Source organism: Anoplolepis gracilipes, chromosome 8 (genome assembly GCF_047496725.1).
Source record: "Anoplolepis gracilipes chromosome 8, ASM4749672v1, whole genome shotgun sequence".
Classification (NCBI taxonomy): Eukaryota; Metazoa; Arthropoda; class Insecta; order Hymenoptera; family Formicidae; genus Anoplolepis; species Anoplolepis gracilipes.
Genome location: NC_132977.1, coordinates 10,402,211 through 10,423,764, shown reverse-complemented (window position 1 = coordinate 10,423,764; position 21,554 = coordinate 10,402,211). Strand labels below are relative to the sequence as shown.

At 43.9% G+C, this 21,554-nt stretch overlaps 1 protein-coding gene across 1 annotated transcript in view; it reads right to left on the bottom strand.

Moving 5' to 3' along the window:
* Positions 1–21,554, bottom strand: part of Ds (dachsous cadherin-related 1) — a 310,941-nt gene that overhangs the window by 187,593 nt on the left and 101,794 nt on the right. The gene's annotated exons all lie outside the window — the stretch shown is intronic.

Below are 21,554 nucleotides of genomic sequence, written 5' to 3'. Positions count from 1 at the left end.
GTTATCCTCTTTCTTACATAATACATAAATTTTTATTTATGAAGTATTTTTTTTTTCAAGCGCTAATTAGTATGCACCATGTAGTAACATTGTAACATCGCACGATTCTGATAATTATAATGACCGACATGACATCGGGACCCGAGTTCATAACATCGCGTGAGAAATCGCACGCGGTGACTTCATAAAAATAATCCTATTTAATAAGGAACTGGCTTTTGATCATTTGAAACGAGCGCCGGGGCACCGCGCGCGATACGTTTCCTTAACACGCAAGCAACAATAAATCAGCAATAAAATGTTGCGAAGTATCACCCCAGAGAGAATAACTAATTGCGACCCGGCAATAATAATTACTCGCAGTACGTGAGTTATTACCGCGCGTTATTCCGATTATATACGGCGAATTATAACCGACCGGGCAATACTTATCGCGACTGCCGGAATAATGTTGTACTTATTTAGTAACACTCGGTTACAGATTAACGCGCCCGGGATAATCCATTATTTATGCGAGATATGTCAGCGACACGTTTACAATTTTGACGCGGGAGGTTCAATTAACTTCCCGGTTGCGTTAATGCGCCAGTTGCTTTTTTTTTTTCTGTCATCCTCCGAGAGCGTTCGATCTTGATTACAAGTTTGCCCGCAGGTCCGCTTTGTCAATCGGTACGGACATCTTTATTACGTATATTGTATGGACGCTATATACGTATAAATACTTTATCTAACATGCATCGATGTCCCAATATATTTTTCTTCTTCACCGACTCGACGACAACTTTTTTATTTCGCTTTTTCGTATGTGTGTACATATATATTTAAAGTTATTCTTTAAAAATTTTAGCAACTTAGCAATTTTATTTTCACTTCAACGTTCTTTTCTTGGTACTTGTCATCGCGAGGTGTAAAACGAAAATGCATTTTAATTTTTCAATATCGACGTTATCTCGGATGAGAGATACGACGACAATGAGACAGAGTGAAAAGGAGGAGAGAGAGAGAGAGAGAGAGAGAGAGAGAGAGAGGGAAGGAGAAAATCCCTTGGGAGGAGACAGTGCAGCGCGGCTCCTCGACCGCATTATGCGTACGAATGCAAATTCCCGTTCGCTTCGCTGCGGGCAGGCATTTATTTGTCACGCACTCGCAGTCGTATACAGCCGTATACAGCCGCGGACAGTATGGAACATACGCGATTCGCCCATTCGCCGTCTCCGTGCGTCGTCGTGCCTCACTCACAATCCCTCTTCCTCCTTGGCCACCTCCGCGTCGCGTCGCGTCGCGTTGGCCCTCTCTCTCTCTCTCTCTCTCTCTCCTCTCTTCTCACTCCTCCGTCCCTTTTCTCGCTTTCTCCCTATTCCCTCGCTTCCTTCTGCCTCGAATTTCCGAGCGACCTAGGCGACCGTGTACCCTGCCACAATTATCTGCCACCGTCATCTCGCGCGGGTACTTTTGTTCACGGATTGCATTGCCGCCGTCGCCGCTTGCTGCTGTCGCTTGTACTTTTCTATTAATTATGCAGCCGTACGCGAGCAGTGCCCTAACGATCTGACAGCAAACTACGGCGATTCGTGAGCCCGCACCGTGTTGTCCTCTCTGCCTCTTTCTTCCTCGAGAGAGGGATGCTTTCTTTCTTTCCTTCTTCTCTCTCTCTCTCTCTCTCTCTCTCTCTCTCTCTCTCTCTCTCTCTCTCTCTCTCTATCTATCTATCTATCTATCTATCTTTGTAGAGAGATGGCGAAATACTCGTGAATACGCGAATCTCAAGAGAATGCGCGTAATTTACAAACGGTAAGTTTATTGTTACATGCGGAATCACGTACGTGCGTGATCTCGCGATTTATGCTCGCGATTTTTATACACGCAGTTACAATTTTGCTTAATAACAAAACTTTGCAATATTAATTCAATAATATAGAATTAAAAAACATATTTTTTTACGATTGATACATTTTTTTAAAATAATCGTGAAAAAATTTCCAAATTTTTTTTATGAAAAATTTACAAACTTTCAAAGAGAAAGTGTCTTTAATTTTTCTCGTAGCATACAATTTTATTCGAATAATAATCTATACACACAAAATCTTTCTCGCATACACATGCAAGAATTTTGATAAGAATCTCGTTAATTTCGACATGTCAATTATTATGCTCGTCGCCGCAGGCCGCAGGCCGCAAGTGGCATAGCGGCAGTGAGGATAACGGCCAGCGTACGTACACACACACACACACACACACACGCAACGCCGAGAAACGCATTAGCGCGTAATCGCGTCCTAAGCAAAGCCGACACGTAGTCGTTGTACATCAGCGGGCTAGTGACATGCGCATGAGTTAAGCGCAGGGCACGGCCGGCACAAACTTACAATGAGTTACGGCCGCGCCACTCGCACGTTCAGAATGCGCGGATGCGCGTGATCGTACTACTCGCCGAGTACGCTCAGATTTCGATGCATTTTGCATAATTCCGAAACGACGTGCAAGATAAATGTCGCGAGATGCCGCGCAAGACGGAGAGATGCAGAGGCTGTTAAGCTGCTCGCGTGTATACATGCATCCTTCAGCATGTGCATCGAAATAATATAAATATAATATTATAACGCTACAACAATAATGGAATATTAACATCTCACGGAGAATGTATATATTTATCACTAAATTTTTGAAATACCATACGTTTCACATATATCTGAAATAATTCATTTCAATTTTTCTAGACAATTTTTTGAAGATGGTTATTTTATCGAATTATTAATTGATATAAAATTTTATATTGATAATAGGCAATGCACACACTGTTATATTATAACGTGTCTCATTTATTAAAAATATATTTCAAACTATTCTTATTATTTTTAATTGATCGAGATCATAAAATTATTAATTTATTACATATAATGAACGAAATGTACACAATTATCATTATAAGAAGAGCTTTTATGCTCCGTATATTTCACGATATCATGTTTTTAATCACTTTTATAAATATTGCATCTTGATCTCGCATATAAACTCACAGATTTACAGTTTGATTAAATGTCTTTTTCACTTTTCTTAGCTTCGCAGATCTTTTACTTGGACCCGCCAATTAGCATTCCGGTGGTTGATGAGACCATTTCGTTCGCAATAACGAAACATTAAGAATCTACAAGTGGTGATATTAATTAAGAAATAACTTGAACGTTGAAAAAGAATCAATCTGCAGTCAAAAATCTTTTCCGAAGATTGATCAAATATTGGCATATAAATGCAATGTTTTTGACCTAGACTCTGAGAAAATGTGTACTTGTCGAAAACATCGACAAGTACTGATATAATTTTAATTTTAATCCTTTTCACTCGTAATGATAAAAACGTGATTATATTGTATTATTTTATATGTGTATAAAAATAAACGGCAAAGAGATACGACCTGCGAATTCGTGAATTTGCGAATTCGCGAATTCGCGAATTCCGGTTTGGATGATCGAGAGGCTGCGTGTTCGCTCGTCGTGTGGAGCGAACCATACATAACATGATAGCCAGGTTCTGAGGAAACGTCTCTCACGCGTCTTGTTTTTTCCGGCTATCAAGCGAGTTCAGTACATACGCGGAGATGGATTTCTTTAGGCAGTATTTTTGTCTTTTTACGCGAAGCTGTAATAAAGATATCCAGGAAGTCAGTCGCTTCGTTATCTTTCTGCAGGTACAGTTACAGACTCGAGATTTGTAGTAACGGTTGCCGCGATAATGCTGATAATAATGACATCCGCGATGCGTGTGCGCGCGCGATGCGTTATACACGAATCTCGTATGCAATTAAGTTTTACATTTGCAGTATGATTTTTCTATCAAGGAGATGGAACAATATAATTAAGAATTAACGCGTTTACGTAAAACACGTTACAAATTCAATATCGGCACAACGGTTAACAATGTAACGATAAATCACGGTAGCACATTGGATTAAAGGCCTCGGAATTCTTATTATCACGTGCTCCCATTTGACCTTCATCCATCGTAATCGCGGGGCACGCACGTCGACGCGGTACGATACCTCAACGGGTGCCCCGGGACAGAAATTAGGGCTAAATAAGTAGCGGCTACTAGGAAGGCCGCGTTCCCTTAGCGAGAGCATGCAATTCATGAACACGACGAGCTCGAGGAGGGACTCGCGGAAGGAGTATGAGGCCCTTGGACGTGCGGCGGCGGCCGCGAACGTTGCGCCCAGCGGGCCCGATGCGAGATTAGGGCATCCTTCAACGACGTATCGCCAGATACGTCCCCCTGATGACGGCGCGTGTTACGCGCGACACCGGCATTGCATGTCGGATCGCAATATCTGTCGCTTCGTATTTTACAACCGTAAAAGATGAATATTGTAAAAATGTAATCGGTTTAATTATATCATTAGCAATGTTTTAATTAACCGATTGTTGGTTGAAAAAAATCGATGGCACTTGTGATGGCAATAAGACGCGAGAAATAAAAAGGAGTTTAAATTAAAATCTAAACTTGCAGAAGAATTGTATACGTCGTAAGTCGTAATATATCTGCTTCGGCTTATTTCGCGCGAATATTTGGATATCGGTGAACAAGCACGGGTCTGATCGAGAGGTATAACGACGACGGGGATATAGAAGGGCGGAGGGGTGGAGGGAAGAGCCCCGAGGGCGCGGGAGCGAGAGAGCGGAAGCCGCGCGCCCCCGGCCGACAAAATGATCAAAAGGCAAATTTCATACATTATTTTCACTTTAATGCTACCGTATCGCAATTTATGGGAGGGCCGGGATTTATGCGGACGCGTATACGCACCACGGGGCCTAATCTTGAGAGAGCGGGCCCCACCGCGTAACCGGCACAAACCGCCCTGTCCGCTTCCCGTCCATCCATCCGGCCCCGTTTACTCGCGGGGGCCCGAGCGAGAGCACGTGCGCACCGCCACGTCGGGCCGGGCCGGAATCGGGGGGGCCCGGGGATCGTAAAGAACTTTGTATTAAAACGTTGTACGTCCGGGACCGTTTATGTCAACAACCTCTGAGTTGTGTGCGGAACGCCTCACGCCGCGCGCGATGTGGGCCTCTACTCACTCTCGTTGCAGCACACGGGGCCCCCGGGGCAATTCTCGACAGGGAGGGTGCTGTCGGATCGTTCTCTCGTATAGCGCCCCGTTCACCGCCACCGTCGCCGCCGCCACCGCGCGGCTACCTCGATCGTGATCTCTCGTGAATCGGTAGCGGCAGCGATCTCTACAGATGCGGGGCCCTCAAGAGCCTGTGCGGTCGATTTGGAACCCGTTACCCCCGGCCCGGCAGCGTCATCTCATAATCCGCTGGGAACTGAAAACGCGCTCGTCTCGCGTTTCCTCACCGATCGCAAAGACCCGATTTTAACGGCGTCAATCTCGTCAATCACGTGCGATGGATTTTTTTTTTTTTTTAATAACAATAGCAACTCTGGATAATTATACGTGCTCAAGACTGCACGATGTAAGCTTTTTAAACAGTAAAACAAATGATTCAAACGGAGCGCAGTAATTCGGTACTTGAAGCAAAAGCTTAAAAACGTATCTCTTTCGGCGAAACATCATGTTATATTTCTGTTTATAGACCTTAAACATAAACTGTCAGTGATATACAAAAAATAAGAAAGAAAGATAGTTGAACCAATTTTGCGTCAGAAAATTCTGAAACCGCGAAGTAAAGTAGTACGCTCTCTTGGCTCTTTATGATTTCAAAAAACTGTTTGGGCCAGAAATTACCTCGTATATAACTTGTACTTATGTTTATGCGCGCGTTCCACGTATCCCTTAATACGTCCAACGAAATTATCGAGCACGAGTTTCGCAGGCAGGTCCCTAAAGTACAGCTACGATCGTTAAAAGGAAACACCTCTCCGAGAGCGCCGAATCGAGTCGCTATGGCGGCTGTTCATGGGTTCGGTCGTCCGGGTCATTACATCGGCCGATAATTAATGATGACCGCGGCATCCGCGCAAGCAGAAGATCGGAACAAGGCGGTTAGGGAACGAGAAAGGGAGCGAAAGGAAGAAAGAAAGAAACGCGAGCGGAAGAGGCCCGGCGGCAGCAGCAACAGCAGCAACAGCAGCAGCAGCAGCAGCAACTACGGTCATTCAAATAATATGCAAGCTCATAATTAATTTACCGTCACCTGAGAAATGTGGTAGGGAGAAGGCGTAATTAAGAAATGCTAGCCATGTCGGCAGCAAAAGTACAATGATGCTGAGGAAGAAAAAGAAAATAATAAAAAAGAGTAGAGCGAGAAACGTGTCGTTGTTGCAATTTCGCGCGAAGAAGCAACGTCTATTGCCGCGCGTTCGAAGCATAAAGCATCGCGGGAAATTGATGAGCACCCCGAAACGTTAAAAACTTGCCGAAGATCGGCGATCGGGACCCGGGACCCGGGACCCGGGACCCGGGACCCGGGACCCGGGACCGCGCTATTATTGGCAATCGATCGGCGCTGATGGACAGGTATCGAGGTTCTTTCCCGCTGCGCTCGCTTCTCTGCCTTTTTTTTATCCCTCTGCAGATGACGTGGAAGAACGTTGAAGAAGATGAAGAAGAAGAAGCGAAGAAGAATGAAGAGAGGAAAAAGGAGCTGCGTGAGAAGGAGGAAGAGAAGGAGAAGAGGTAGCCAAGAAGAAAGTCTTAACCACGCTCCCTCAGAATATGGTCGCAATTACTGCAGGAGATTAATGAGCCGATGCTCGCGCGATGCGAGTCTGCTCTACGAAGAGTCCTCCTCCTCGTCCTTACCATCCTCACCTCATGGAGAGAGAAGACGACTAATTCATTCCGCAAGACAGGCAACTCAAGCGTCTATTCTTCTTTTCTCTTGTTGTTAAGCGAGCGAGAAAGTCAGTAATTATAACGAGAGGTTTAGCACTAAGTCCCTTAATGTCATCGTTGCCCAATTATCTTGCCACTTTCGTGGAAGCGTTCGACATCGTTAATCACCGAGACGTTCAACACGTGCTTTAATATTGCTACGTGATGAAGATTTTAATATAATAATGCAACCCCAGATCCAAGGCGCGCACGATGCCCGTCAAACATTGCTATTGTTAATATAAAACAGGTTAAATAACTTAATTATTGTTTATATTTAGATGTCGAGCCGATTTTAGTCAAGCATTAAAAATCAGAAAATTACCTTTCCTAACCAGAAGAAAAATAATCATTGATTATATCGATGGCGTGATACAACGAGAGTCAACTAACGAGCGAACGTAAGCGGTTGACGTAATATTTCCTCTTCGCCGATACAGTCTATCTTACCGAAGGGTTTTTCTTTGCCTCTGACCCTTCTAATTAGCCATCGTGTACCGCGCGCTGCGGATATCACAGACTATGAGGTAGGAAACCGGCCTCATGCGTGAGATGCTTAATATCGTGCTAGATGGGAGATCGAGATCGCCGAGCAATATTAATAATCTGTCGTTAGTCACTCCCTTTCATTAGTAAACGCACCGGACAGAGCTCGTTTTGGAAGCTGGGCCGCTCAACCATCTAATTACCTCACCTCTACGCAACCTAGAGGCAGACTCGCCTAGAAGAGAAACCGACTGTGACAAACGTACCGAGGAATCGTTCCTTTGTTCAGCCCTTAAAAAGAAATGGCCGCACAAAGGGATTTCGTCAAAGCATCGAGAACCCGTGAAAAATCGAGCGTATAAGACTAGGATAAATCAATTTGGTTAGGTAACACATCACCATGGGGTCCATGCAAATATTGCTCCACCTTGTGCAAAAACAGAAACTCTGTTTTGATAAACGTCTATTTTAAATTGAATTAGTATACATTTTAATTCATATATAAATTAATTGTCATAAAATTATATAATTTCATATTCAAATTATTTTGTGTGTGTGTGTGTGTGTGTGTGTGTGTTTAGATTTACAAATATAATAATATATGTAATAAACGTGGATAATAGAGCGTTAAGGAGATTGCGAGAAGAAATTACAAACTTACGCCAGGCAACAGGTTTCTCGTACGAATATTTAAATCCGCGGTAAGGGGAAGCTTTTATGGCGCCGGCGTAATTTTAGTATTCTCAGGCAACAGATGTTTCTTGTTTCATTCTACGTTTAACGTTTGCCCGGAATCTTACGGCGGAAAGAAGAGGCACGGAAGAGAAAGAGGTAAGCAGCCCCCGCGGGCTTTAACTTAAAAGAGAGCTAATCCTAACTTGCCGGCGCGGCGCATCCTCGTTGCGTGCGTATATACAGCCGATCGTATACACACTATACACGTACGCCGGCAAACACGCGGTGCGTACGTCGCGTGCACGCGTGCGCGCTCTTATCGTCGGAGGACAAACGCGCAACAGCATTACGTCACTGTATCATACGTGTAACAGGATGACACGAACAAAAAGGCAGAATCGACCATTATCGTATGTTAAACAGTTCCTGGTTCCTCTCGTCGCTAGTCGTCGCTGCCGCTGCGGAACAACAGTTGCATGTATGTATAAGAATCGCATTCCCAGCACAACGGAGAAAAAAAAAAAAAAAAAGAGAGATAGATAGCTGGATAGAGAGAAAAGGGACGAAGGGAGAAAGGGAGGAAGGAGCTAGAACCGTTGCGGCATCTCTCCCTTTCTTTTCCTTTTGTGTATTGCTCTATCTTTCTTGCTCTACCCCCCCCCCCCCACACACATATATTTGATTCTCTCTTTTTCTTTTTCTCGTTCCCTCTGTCTCTCTTGCTGAAACCTCGCCCGAAAAAAGCTATTAACCGATATCCATCTGAGGTCATACCTCCGTTCGCGCTTACGCATACAGACGTACGGGCAACGCACAAATGCACGCATACACGCATACACGCATACACGGTTGGTGAATGTTTCTTGCCGACGCGACGCGCGTTCCACGCTACGGTCCCGAGTCTGCGAAGCGTTTTGGGCGCTATCGCGCAATGCGGAATGGGTAATGCATCCTGTCCAAGCCTCGGGGCGCCAAATGAATTACAATATTTCATTCTCACGCCCGTACGTACCCACCGACAGGGCATATTGGCGGGGCCTAATTGCATTTAACTCATTATTGGTTCAATCGTGCAACGTGAACGCGGGCCGAGGGACACGTTCTCGCCGTTACACGATCGCGTTTCTTTCTCCTTCTCCTTCTCCTTCTCCTTTTCCTTCTTGTCCTTTTTCTTTTTCTTCCATCGATCCCCGGCAGTCCACTCTCAGTGACTCCTCTGCCCTTTCGCGCGCTGAACCCCCCCTCCTCTTACCCCTTCGATTCACACAGACGGTGCCTCGTTGTCGAGATTATTATTGCTTTGTTTTTCTCTTTGCGACGACGCGATCGTTTGACGTTAATGCAGCCACCGATCCTGCGAGGCTGGCCGCTGGCCGCTGGCCGCTGGCCGCTGGCCGCTGGCCGCTGGCCGCTGGCCGCTGGCCGCCGGCCTCGAGAAGTTCTGGGTAGTCGACCGGTTAGGTTGTTCACCGCACGTAGGACATATTGCTACCGAAACGAACGACCGCTGATAAGCGATCACCACCGCGAATGACGAATGAGAGAGTCCCTCCGCATAATTGCGACTCCTCGCGTACTTTGCAGATAAAGCACACTGCTCGTTGCAGATTGCTCGCCCACCGAAACCCCCGAGTGTATTCGTGGATCTCGTCTCGCGCAAATCGAATAAAAATAAAAAATTGCGGTGAAATTGCACGCCTGTCCTTGCCATAAGGTGTATATAATACACCTGTGTCTATCTAGCTTTGCAACATATATCATACATTTTTGTTCTATTCTTCGATACGTTTACGCGGTATCGAAAGATTGATTAAAAATTACTCGAATTACGAAAGCTAACTGTAGATTCGTATCTCGAGATCAAGAGCCGTTATAGGCGATCACGCGTTTGTTGTACACGTGTTTCTCTCGATGCATCTTGTCACGTGTGTCCCGCGTACCCCGCGTACCCCGCGGTGACACACCGCGATGCGTGTTGGGCCGCTCCGCCGTTTTACGATAGCGCATTAACCAAGACCGGAGAGATGGTATTAGCGGAATACCTGCAAATATACAGCGGAGTAAATACGCGCCATACACGGTCGACGGATTAGAGAACGTGGCGAGTGTGTTACCTGGCCGCGCGCCGCAAGAAACGGCCACGGATTTTCTCTTAACTACAAGCAACACGGAGCCGTCATTCATCGGAGCCCCTATAGCCCCGACAGATTATTATAATTAGCTTCCTGTCGTGTATCCTTCCTCATTCTACCATCTCGTCCTTTTAGCCAGCCGTAACACTTAACACTCGTTACGACCAGGTGTACAAGCGCCGGCATTACGGCCTCCGAGCATACCCCACCGGCGCGAATTCTCTCCCTCCCTCCCTCCCTCCCTCCCTCCTTTCTTTCTTTCTTCCTCCCTCGTTCGATGTTGGCTCTCCCGCGTGTGGTACATCTCTCGTGTATCCGTGTATAGGGTATAGCGTCGCTCCCTTCTCTCTCACACTCGCGCGAGTGTCTCTAATTGATATAATCCACCGCGGTGTGGCTTTGTTACGCGGAATCTGGGGATTATATGGCTTTGCGCAATTAGTCGGGCGCTCTTAAGGGATGTTAATGCACCGGTGGTATACATTAAGATCTACTCTCCGGATTTCCTTGCCCCCTTTTACCGACCTTCCTCTCTCGCCTCCTACCTCATGAGGCCATTCCCTCTCATTCGAGAGTATGAGAGTGTACCGCGCTGTATAGTAATCCGCGATATCTTAATCCGCAACGCGAAGCGCTCACTTTTAACTCGTGGAAGCTCGTTAGCCGGATTGCGTACGGCTCGTGCTGCGAACATTCACGGTACAACGAAATTAATTTGCCGGCTCTCGCCGCGCGCCTACCCCCTTCTGTGCCTCCCCTTCTTGCTCGTTACCGGAAAGAATATCGCGCATAGTTACAGCGGCGCCGAACCGGTTGTTGCGGAACGCTATTCTTATCGAGGGAGTTTGCGCAAAAATATGAGACCAACTCTGTCATCTTTCATCCTCCTCGTGAACAATGCAGCTTTCAGAATTCGATAATTTAGATAGCCTGAAATTTTCAATTAATTAGCACTCTTGTTGGCAAACGAGTTGTCATTTGAACGTTTATTATAGCATTCGCTATCATTATTAACACCACAGTGTTTTAATTGATAATCTTTCAATTGGAATAATAAACTTTATATATAATAAAAATACTAGATAATTAACTAAATTTAATTGTTTATCGAAAATGAAGGGAGCTTTCGACCAGGTATTGTTTCATTATAACGCCATACTGAAAGAAGACATCTGAACGAGAAAATAATAAGAAGAAGAGACTCTATATTCGTGTTATTCAATCCTCCTTTCTCAGCCTTCTCCTCCTTCACAGTCTCGAATCCCAGCGTGATCGACACACTGACGTTCTTCTACCACGCGGGATTCTTGTTCCCGCGGGGTACCGTTAGACGACATGCACGTGAATGTACATTACTGGGCGACGTATCTACTGCTGATTGGAGATACCGATCGGATCGGATCTGATCGGATCGGATCGGATCGAAAGGTTCTGATGGAGCTCCAGGGTGACTGAAGTCACCGTGCGATCGTAAAGGCGTAGAGTTACAAAATCGATTGCGTGCACGCGGGCGCGCACAGAAACTAAAATAAAAAGTCACGAATATTAAACGGCCGTTGCTTTCCGCGCAACCCGAGGCCATCGGAACAGAACCCCCGATTCGTTGAAATTGAGCAGCCAGGACGATAATGACGCTTACGTGAGCGCGCGTCGACGTGTCTCTCGCGCGACATGGTGGTTTCGCAAGTGATCCGGCCCTCGCGAAATTACCCGCAAGTTAAGCGCCATTTCAGCGAATAATTACGTTCGGCTGCGCAAACGCGTTCACAGAGAGAGAGAGAGAGAGAGAGAGAGAGAGAGAGAGAGAGAGAGAGAGAGAGAGAGAGAGAGAGAGAGAGAGAGAGAGAGAGAGAGAGAGAGAGAGAGAGAGAGAGAGAGAGAGAGAGAGAGAGAGAGAGAGAGAGAGAGAGAGAGAGAGAGAGAGAGAGAGAGAGAGAGAGAGAGAGAGAGAGAGAGAGAGAGAGAGAGAGAGAGAGAGAGAGAGAGAGAGAGAGAGAGAGAGAGAGAGAGAGAACCCGACATGTGCCGTGGGAGGAGCAACGATTCGAGCAATTCATAGGAATATTGAATTATGAATTAGAGAAAAAAAAAAGAGATAGAGAGAGAGAGCGCGTAAAGATACGTAAATTAAATAAAGAATTAGAAACACAGAAGCCGCAAACGCCGAGTTAGGTCCTTTGATTTCGTAAGATTGCCGGTGCTTAAAGTTTGATTGACAGGTAACGGCCCTCTCGTTAATAAAAACGTTAGATCCATTTGCTGCGATTTTTATCAGCCATCTAATCTCGAGATTATATCAGATTTCAGCTAGATTTCAAGTTTTTTGTTCGCTTCTTCGTCGCTGTTAATAACATAAAGGACAAACGTCGAGTAAAATCACGTCACCTGCCATTCGCAATATCGATGTGATATTTTCGAAATGGGAAGAAATAAAGTGCGGAAGACGGAAGAGATATTGAAAAGTCGAAATTGATTTAATGACCGACTAATTTTCAAGAGAAAAATGCAGCTTTACGCTTACGTACACTTTGGTAATTTCTGGCAAAACTACGACACCTTTAAAAGAGCTCACATATATGTACCTGGTAATGCGGCTGTTGTACATGCACACGCGCGCCTCCCATCCTACCATTTCATCTCCCATGTAATAAACCGCGCATCTGCTTATGTAGATGAACATCGAATGCCAGCGTATACATTAACAGCGCCTCTTCCGATTCTCGAAACAAGCCCTCGGCTTCTTTGGCGTGTCGTTAGCCACGATGCTCACGAGTCATTTTCTAACTTTAAAATCCGGCAGAATTATTTGTAATTTTTCTCACTGTCGCATTGTCTTTTTGCAAATCTTATCGTCAAAATTTATCTCGCGTATAGTTCAAAATCGATCGCTTTTGTACAAACGAAAAGAAAAGAATATCAAACAAGAGAAAAATGTGACAGCCATTTAAAAAATTTGTGAAAAATTAAACTGGGTTTTTTATATATCTATATATATATACATATATAGCAGAAAATTTTGTTGCATCATCATATAAAACGATAGTTTAGATATGCTATGAATGTTTAAGAGCACGATTACGTAGTAGATTCTCTACCACACACGCCGGCTGTAGTAAAGGAGGATATAATTTTTTTAGAAACCAGTTATCCAGCCGCGCGTCCAGGATGCTTTCTCGTCGAATTATCGGCTTGATTAGATGAATAGACCTTGGATCCAGCTCGGCATGGCAAAAATAACACTGCAGATTCCGTTGTCGATATACATTATTTGTTTTTCCGCTCCGGAATAATTACACTGCTGCTTTAGCGAGATAGAAGTGCGCAACCAGTAGTTTATTGGTCCTCGATCGTCGTTATCGTTTCCATTCTTCACAAGCGCGGTATCTAGTATCGCTTCCCGCCATTTACTGTATTCCTTGCGCCCCTTCCCCTCTCCTCCGATAATTATCCTTTCCGCCCCTCGTGTCGGCCTCCCGCGCCCGACGGTTTCTCTCGTCTTCGTTACTCTCGTCGGCATCTCGCGTACCAATCGAATCCCGGCTTTTACCGTTAGCTTCGCCGCTGTAGGGAACGCGCGGCATGTGTGCCTACATGCGTGCACGGCTCTTTCGCATGTGGCACGCACGATGCGCGGAGGATGCGGACGGTACGGTATTGGCTCTCGCTTCTTATCGGGCTTCCACGTAAAGTCCGCTTTCGAAAAGTGCGATCCAATAACGTCTCGTTTATAATCGCCAGGTATAATTTCTACGATGTATAAGCGCAGATTGTAATCTACATTTAGCGGGCGGATTCGTGGCGAGGCTCTTATTACGTTGGAATACGTTACGTACGATATATCTTTTGAATTACATACGATGCCATATAGGTAACCCGGCAATCGCGTACAATTTGCTCAAAAGTTTTCGACGATTATACGGTCGATAAAATATAACAACAGATACACAATTTTGAAATACCTGTCAAATTATTATAAATATATATATATATATATATATATATATATATCAGAAAGATTTGTATATCTAGAAAATTTTAAAAATTTGTAAAAATTTCTAACACTCTGGTCAAAATTTAATGCTTATCGATAATCATAGAGAACACAGCGTAATAAAAAAATATTGAAAATAATAATTATAATAATTATAATTAAATTATATTGAAAGGGATAAACCCATATTGTGCGTTTCAATAAAAGAACGAAAAAATAACATTCAATTTAGAGAATAGAGATGATATTTTCGCACAGGTAGGAAAAGCACGTGAAGGGAAATAGCAGGGTTTTTTAAGAATAGATAGTATAGAATGAAAAGAGAGAGAAAGAGAGAGAGAGAGAGCACATCCGAAAAGCGTTCTTTTGTCGGTATCGTCCTTTAAATCTGTTTAAAGAGACCACCGACCGGTAGGGGCTGATTAATAGTCCTCTCTCTTCGGCCGGTAGGGCCGGACTCAATGACAGATCGAGAATGGTTCGGAGACAGGCGGCAAAAATGCCGAGTTCACACTTCGCGGTGTTCAGGACGTTGTGGTTGTCGTTATTGCGGCCTTCACCTAACACGGGGTCATCGCCAAACATAAAGCTCGTCGACCCGGCTACATCTGTATTCTTTAGAACCGGTCACGCGACGGTGATGACGGAACCTTGACAAATCCAGGCCACGTGTGTGTACACGTGTATGTTGGGATGTTGGGATGTTGGGATGTTGGGATGTTGCGTCATCGGTGCGATTCGCAACTTCCTCTTCTGATACATAGCGGGAAACAAGTTTATGAAAATAGAAAAAGGCTGACTTGAAAATCCGTCGATAAAATTTATCCCCTTCTCTACATTATATTTTCACGATCACAGGTAATATTTCATTATGTATTAATTAATAACCGAGCTTAGTTATCGTCAAAGTTGTTCTTCAAACAAAAAATAGATTTTAGACAAAGGAGAAAACAGGCAAGTAAGTACGGTAGTCGCAGAAAATCGACGCGTACAGCGCGACATGACGAACGAATCAATTCGCAATGTTTGCCGTCGGCTTGTATCGGGTCAATGTTACGTTTAGAGGGTCTTTTATGTACCTACAACCAACGCAGTACGCGTCAATACATTCGCAAAGCTTTGCGCACGACCACGTTCGGCACACGCAATACGTCGTTGCATCGTGCATTTGCGGTGATTTACAGCTACAGTGGCGGTTTCGTCTCGCTTGACGCTGGCTTACCGAATTAGTCCCACTCTCACACACACACACACACACACACACACACACATATACACATCTTAAACATGGGAATATAACGCGCGCGTTAATAATTTACCTCTGCTGTTTACTTCGAAATTCACATTTCTTCCTCGCCGCCTACGAATCGGATTCACTTTGCACCGCGATAAATGTCACGCGAAAAGTAATTAATTTTTTTCAGTCAGAAGGGCGGAATATTTTTATGAAAATTTGCGGTTTCCTTTTTATGTAACCACGATGCAGTATAACGTTTATTATTGTTTGTTTAATGCGTAATATATATATATATATATATATATATATATATATATATATATATATATTTATTACATACGAATATATTGCGCTTCACTTCTTATTAACGTTAATATAAATTACACAATACTTGTTATTAAAGCAAAAACACGAGGTAAACGTTAGAGAAGATCGATATCGAATATTTGATAGTGACATATTTTATTTTATGTATATAACACTGTATAAGACAAGTTTATAGGACACGCGTCTGTTACTAAAGAAGCAAATGACTGAAGAGAAAAGTGCAGAGCGTATAGATCACCGCTCGCAGTCGCGGGTGCATTCAATTTGATTAGTTTCACACACAGAAAGTGAACTTTTGCAGCGCGACGAATAAAAAAGACAGGTGACGCGCAGGTGGAAGAACAAAGAGAGAAAGAGAGAGAGAGAGAGAGAGAGGGAAAAGAGCAGAGAGAGTCTTTAAATCGACCGTCTCAAAAGCGGAACGCTCTCAACGCCGCCGTTCATGTGCTTCTACACGCGAACGCGCGCACAGCCAGGCAAGATGAGCTCGAGGCGAGGTAGCGAGAGATGCCACCACAGAGTAATTTTACAGCAAATAGGTTTACACAGCATTAGGCGGAGGGAAGCGACCTACGAGAGGCGATACAGCCGCACACTGCCGCGGGGTGAATGCACTTGACCACACACTCACACACACACACACACACACACACACACACACACACACACACACACACGCACGCACGTACACGTACACGTACCTGCATGCATGATAAGACATACGCGAAACGGCCACCGCCACTATTATTCTCAATTACCATCGGCTATCAGGCATGTCGCAGCTACGTCGTCGCGGCTTCGATGACAAGTGCTTTTGCACGAAACTATCGCAAACTTTTGCCACTTTCAATTTCACAGTTCGTCAATGCAACTTGAAGGTACTCTAGTATAGAATAAGCACGTATCACATACACATACAAAATTACCTAAGTAAATATTATCCCCGCTGGAAGATTAAGTAATCGTAAACTCGTAAGAAGGAAATTATTGGAGAAAATTAAAATTTCAAGGGATAAATATTTCATTAGCATATGGATTCTAAAAAAGATTAATCTTCCGTTAGATTTTCCTGGAAAAAAGAAGGTCGTCATAAACTATTGACATTACTATAATTAAGACCGATTCTAAAAATTTATCTTAATATCTTATTGCGCGTGTGTATGCGTGTGCTGAAGATTTTTTTACTCGACAAAGAATTCCGAAAGTATTATAGAGATAGAATTATCATTGCGACGAAATGCTAGTTAATCGTTGCATCAAAATGGTATTTCCTAGCTTACGAGTTGGGTGTCGAGCAGATGCATTCCTTATTATTGATCAGACGATAGCGCGCGAGGATAAAGCCGATTCTTCCGTACAAATGACACCGAGCTGCCTCAAAAATGTAGGAAGCACCTCATAATGAGGTGGATTATTCTCGGAATGTGCCGGGGCATCCGAAAACAGGACTAAGCGTCGTATGGGCGAGCAAGGACGGCGACTACTACTCTATGGCGGTCGGGGGCGACCCGGCCCTGTAATTTCAGGCCCCGTAATGGGGCCTCCAGTCTCACAATTAGACCTTCCTGCGTCATCTCTATCTTGCTCCGCGTCTCGGAACGTTCTCTTTGCTCGCTGCAGAAGGCACTTTCCTTCTGTGCGCATCGCGGTCATTCGATCGAATCTCTCGGCGCTTTAATATCGACCCGACAGGCACGGTGGGTATGTGAATTTAGAAAGCAACGACAAGACGAATCAATTCCGTGCGAGGTGAAGAACCCTTATTCCTCCTTGCCCTGCGTTCTCGCTTCGAGCAATTGCCGGTGAATATCTGACGCGTTAATCGCTCCGCGCAGTAACACTTTAGTATGCAAAATGCTAAAGCTAAAAACTCAAATGCAACGTGTCTCGCTACTGCTGTTGCTTTATCGTGTTCATGCATGTGGCATATACATATATTTCTCATACATAAATACCAAGCGGGGAAAATTTTCTTGTCGACGTTACGGGGAACGATCTCGTCGACACGCCGTAATAATACCGTAAGATCATAGATCCGCCGACTTGGTCCTTGCGGAAGGCACGGATCCAAACTCAAAGGCGATGACGGTGCATGATTTGCCCCTACCTCGCCTCCCTTCTTTCTCATCCTCTAGTATCCCCTCGACCTAACCCTCCGAGGATAATTACATAGTAGCTTAGGCGCGGCAAAGAAGAGGCCGCTTTCGCCGCATAAAGTAATGGCTAATCGGAACGATCCGCGGTAGGCCCTGACGACGACATAGAGCGTAAGGCTCCATAGAATACCATTAGTCACCTTCTATCTCACGCGTATACCTCAAACCTGCGATGACCCGGTTGAGAGTGTCCGCGGGAGTACCGACCTTCTTCGTTCTTTCGCATCCGTCAGGTACGTATCTAGTCCTTGATTGCGCGGGGGCATCCCGTGTTATTAGAGTCGCAATCATAGAAATTATTATCCTCCTTCGGTCCCGTGTACCCTCCCACTATTATGCCGCCCGTTCTTGGGCGCTGTCGTGACATTAACGTAGAGAAGAAGAGAGGACCCTTCGAGAAGGATATCATTGCTAATCCGAACGTCGGACGTAACCGCCGTTAACGAGCCGTCGACGCCGCAATTTCATATTGATATTTACTATCTGAATGAGATTTCACTACTTATCAAGAGTAAATTAAGATAGGCGTATTTTCATTTTGCACCCAACGGGACTAGAATTGAGATTTTCGCTCAACATTATTTTTCTCTCTCGTTTTAAATTGTTTCTCACGTGCATCATTTTTAATATATGTGGCAAAAGATTCAATAAATCAATTTCTTCTTTAGACTTAATTAGTTTACGTATGAAATACGTTACTGAAGATGATGAATTCAATCAACTTTCCTCGAAGCTTGTAAATTATTTTAAATGCACAATTATATATTGCATTCAAAGTTAATATGCAAATCTAAATTTTATATTTAATATACTATTTAATTAAATTTGTAATTAAATACTAAATATGAAAGATTATAAAGTCAGCTTCTATTTATAACTTTCAATAGGAAATCTTAACGCACCGTGACAATTATTAATTTCGCACATGAAACGTCGAAAATATAAAATCAGTTTTATCACAAAGCATTTTATTGTTATGATACATTGTTTTTTTTTTCAGAGAAACAGGAAACAGCACTTGATATTAATTTGTCATTCATACAGTTGCGGCGCTTCGGCACCGACCTTGAGAAACTTTTGCCTCGTAAGCACGGTGCCGTTTGTTCTTCTAGAAAAGCGATTGGCGAACGAGTTAAAAGTTCGGCTTCGCAAGATAGTCCATAGACGAAGAGAAAGACATAGAGAGCGGGAAGAGCGGGAAGAGCGGGAAGAACGAACGAGGTCTCGAGGTCGTTTCTGGGCGTGGTGGCATCCACCTTTACATCTTCGACGTAGTATATACCTTTCGGCCTAGCCTACTCCCCCTACAAACGTCTTTTCCTTCGACTTTCGACTCCCCCTCGTCTGGAGGCCCGACACCCCCGTTCTCCGCGCGGCGCGCAGACAGGGTTTCGGCTCTCTTCGGGCCATTTATTTTTTCTCGACCCGGCCTCCAGGCCTCCAGGGCTGTCCAAACGACGGGCTGACGACCATGGCAGACTCGGCCTATTGTTTTTAGCCGGGTACGCTTAAATTGAAGCCCGAAGCGATCAAGCCCGACGTGCGTTAACTCGTAGGCGGTTATGGCGCGCATCATGTCGCTTCTCGAGATAGGACGGCTTTATCGCATACTTTCATGAAACGCGAATACATAAATCGCGTGAGAGACGCGATTGTAATTTTATCGAGCTCCGAATGATTTTGAACACGACGAATCCTTCCAACGATTACCGAGAGATTCCAACGTATTAACTTCTAGAGAATCGAGAATCGAGAATCGAGAATCGAGAATCGAGAATCGAGAGGCTTTGTAACGTGAAAGTTTTGAGAAAAATTGCAAGCTTCCGCGATACATCGAGAAAGGGAAATAAATTAGAAACTTTTAACAATATGTCTTCTCGACTATGTGCAAAGATTAAGATTCTGTATGTTGCTTTAAGAACATTAATTCAACTCAGAATGCTGTAATAGCGCGCGGTAATGTTTGTTAAGAGCTTTGCCACTTCGTTACGATAGTCCGAAGAAGTACGCCATGTATCCTATAGACGCGAGCGCGCACAAGCTAACGAAGAACACTTCAAGCAATATTGCGGCATACGTATCGTGCGCTTTTGAAAAGGAATCCCCCTACCGCAACACTACTACCACTCATTGCATTTGCAAGTCATTCGGCGGAGAGAGGTATTACGCGAAACTAATTACATAGAAAACTCAAGTATCTTCATCTCCCAACGGATGCATGAATGCATCCGATGAGCTCGTGAATGAAAAAGAAGCTAAACAAAAGGCTAAAGATAATTTACACGCCTATGAATCGAGGATTACAAAGTTATCTAATATGCAAAGAAGAGAACGTGACATTTCTCTTTTTCTTACGGATATTTGCACTATTCAAAGATATAAAAACCAAGCGATTAAAAAATCATATATATACTGCGTTATAGTGGATCTTTGCCCATCGTTTATTTGTCCGAATAAATATAGAAAGTACACCTGAATAAACTATCGATGTTGGAAGAACAAGAGCGACAAAACTATGCGTCCAACGCAAATGAAAAGAGTAAAACAGAAAGGGAGACAGGACGTCTACTAAAATGTCAAAAAAATTCTCGAAAAATTCCTTAATCTTCCTGATATTTTTGTTCAAAATTCTAGGTAAAAAGAATTATTTGAAGATTTTTTATGAAATTTTTTTAAAATCAATCTTTTTATCGTATACGAAAGAAAAACACAAAGTCATTTAAATTTCGAGTACTAGATTTACAAATGTATTGAAAAAAACCGAATGGCTTTCGTTAAGATAAAAATTTTTAACTTTGACTACATTTTCATATTTTACTAAAACTTAAAAAATATGTACTGCATATTCAATATTTTGTTAAAACATTGAATATTTTTATATTGATGTTTTAAACAGAGATAAATATATATTTATAATTTACAGTATAAAAGCAAAATTAGAAAGAGAATTTAAAAAAAAAATTCCCAAAACCCAATGAAATTCTACGAAAATTTCCTGATTTCTTCAGTCGCTAAAAAAATTCCCTGAGAATTCCAAGTTTTCCATGTTTTCCATGTTATTTTCAAGCAGCATACACTCTGGAAGAGAAGTGCGCATCGTCTTTCGGGGAGTAGCAAACAAAAACTCTAATCAAACTTTTCGAAACTCGAACGGATCCTTACTGGATGCCTCGCTGCGCGGGTTTCTACTCTCCGTATATGATTATTCATCCGCACAAATATGCACATACGTACTCGTGATGCGCCATGGTTATTAAAGAATGGGCGTCACCGTTAAAGATATTTATGTATCGGTATATCGCGGAGAGAGAGAGAGAGACAGAGGGAGAGAGACTATCCTTTTTTTCTTATAACGAAGGATGCTTCGATCTTTTGCAGTTTTGACGTTGCGCGGAAGAAGCGGATGTTTGAAGGAAAGAAATCGCAACTACGATCCGCACTTATCTTTCGCCTCCGTTGGTTCTTCGCGCGACTCGCGACTCGCGAGCTCGCTTTTCAAGTCAAACAGTGATTTCCGCGCGGATCGTCTCTCGACGTCCCGTCCGGACTTTGAATTTCTCCAGACTAGTACATCCACTTTTCGCTTCTCGTCGCTCGCGCACTCGAGACGCGCTCGTGCCTTGTTACATGTAATATCCCACCGTCTGCAGTGGGCCGTTGCCGCGCACCGTTGCCCTTTCACAAGCTCGATGCGCGATAAGTACTCCTCGATTCAACGAGG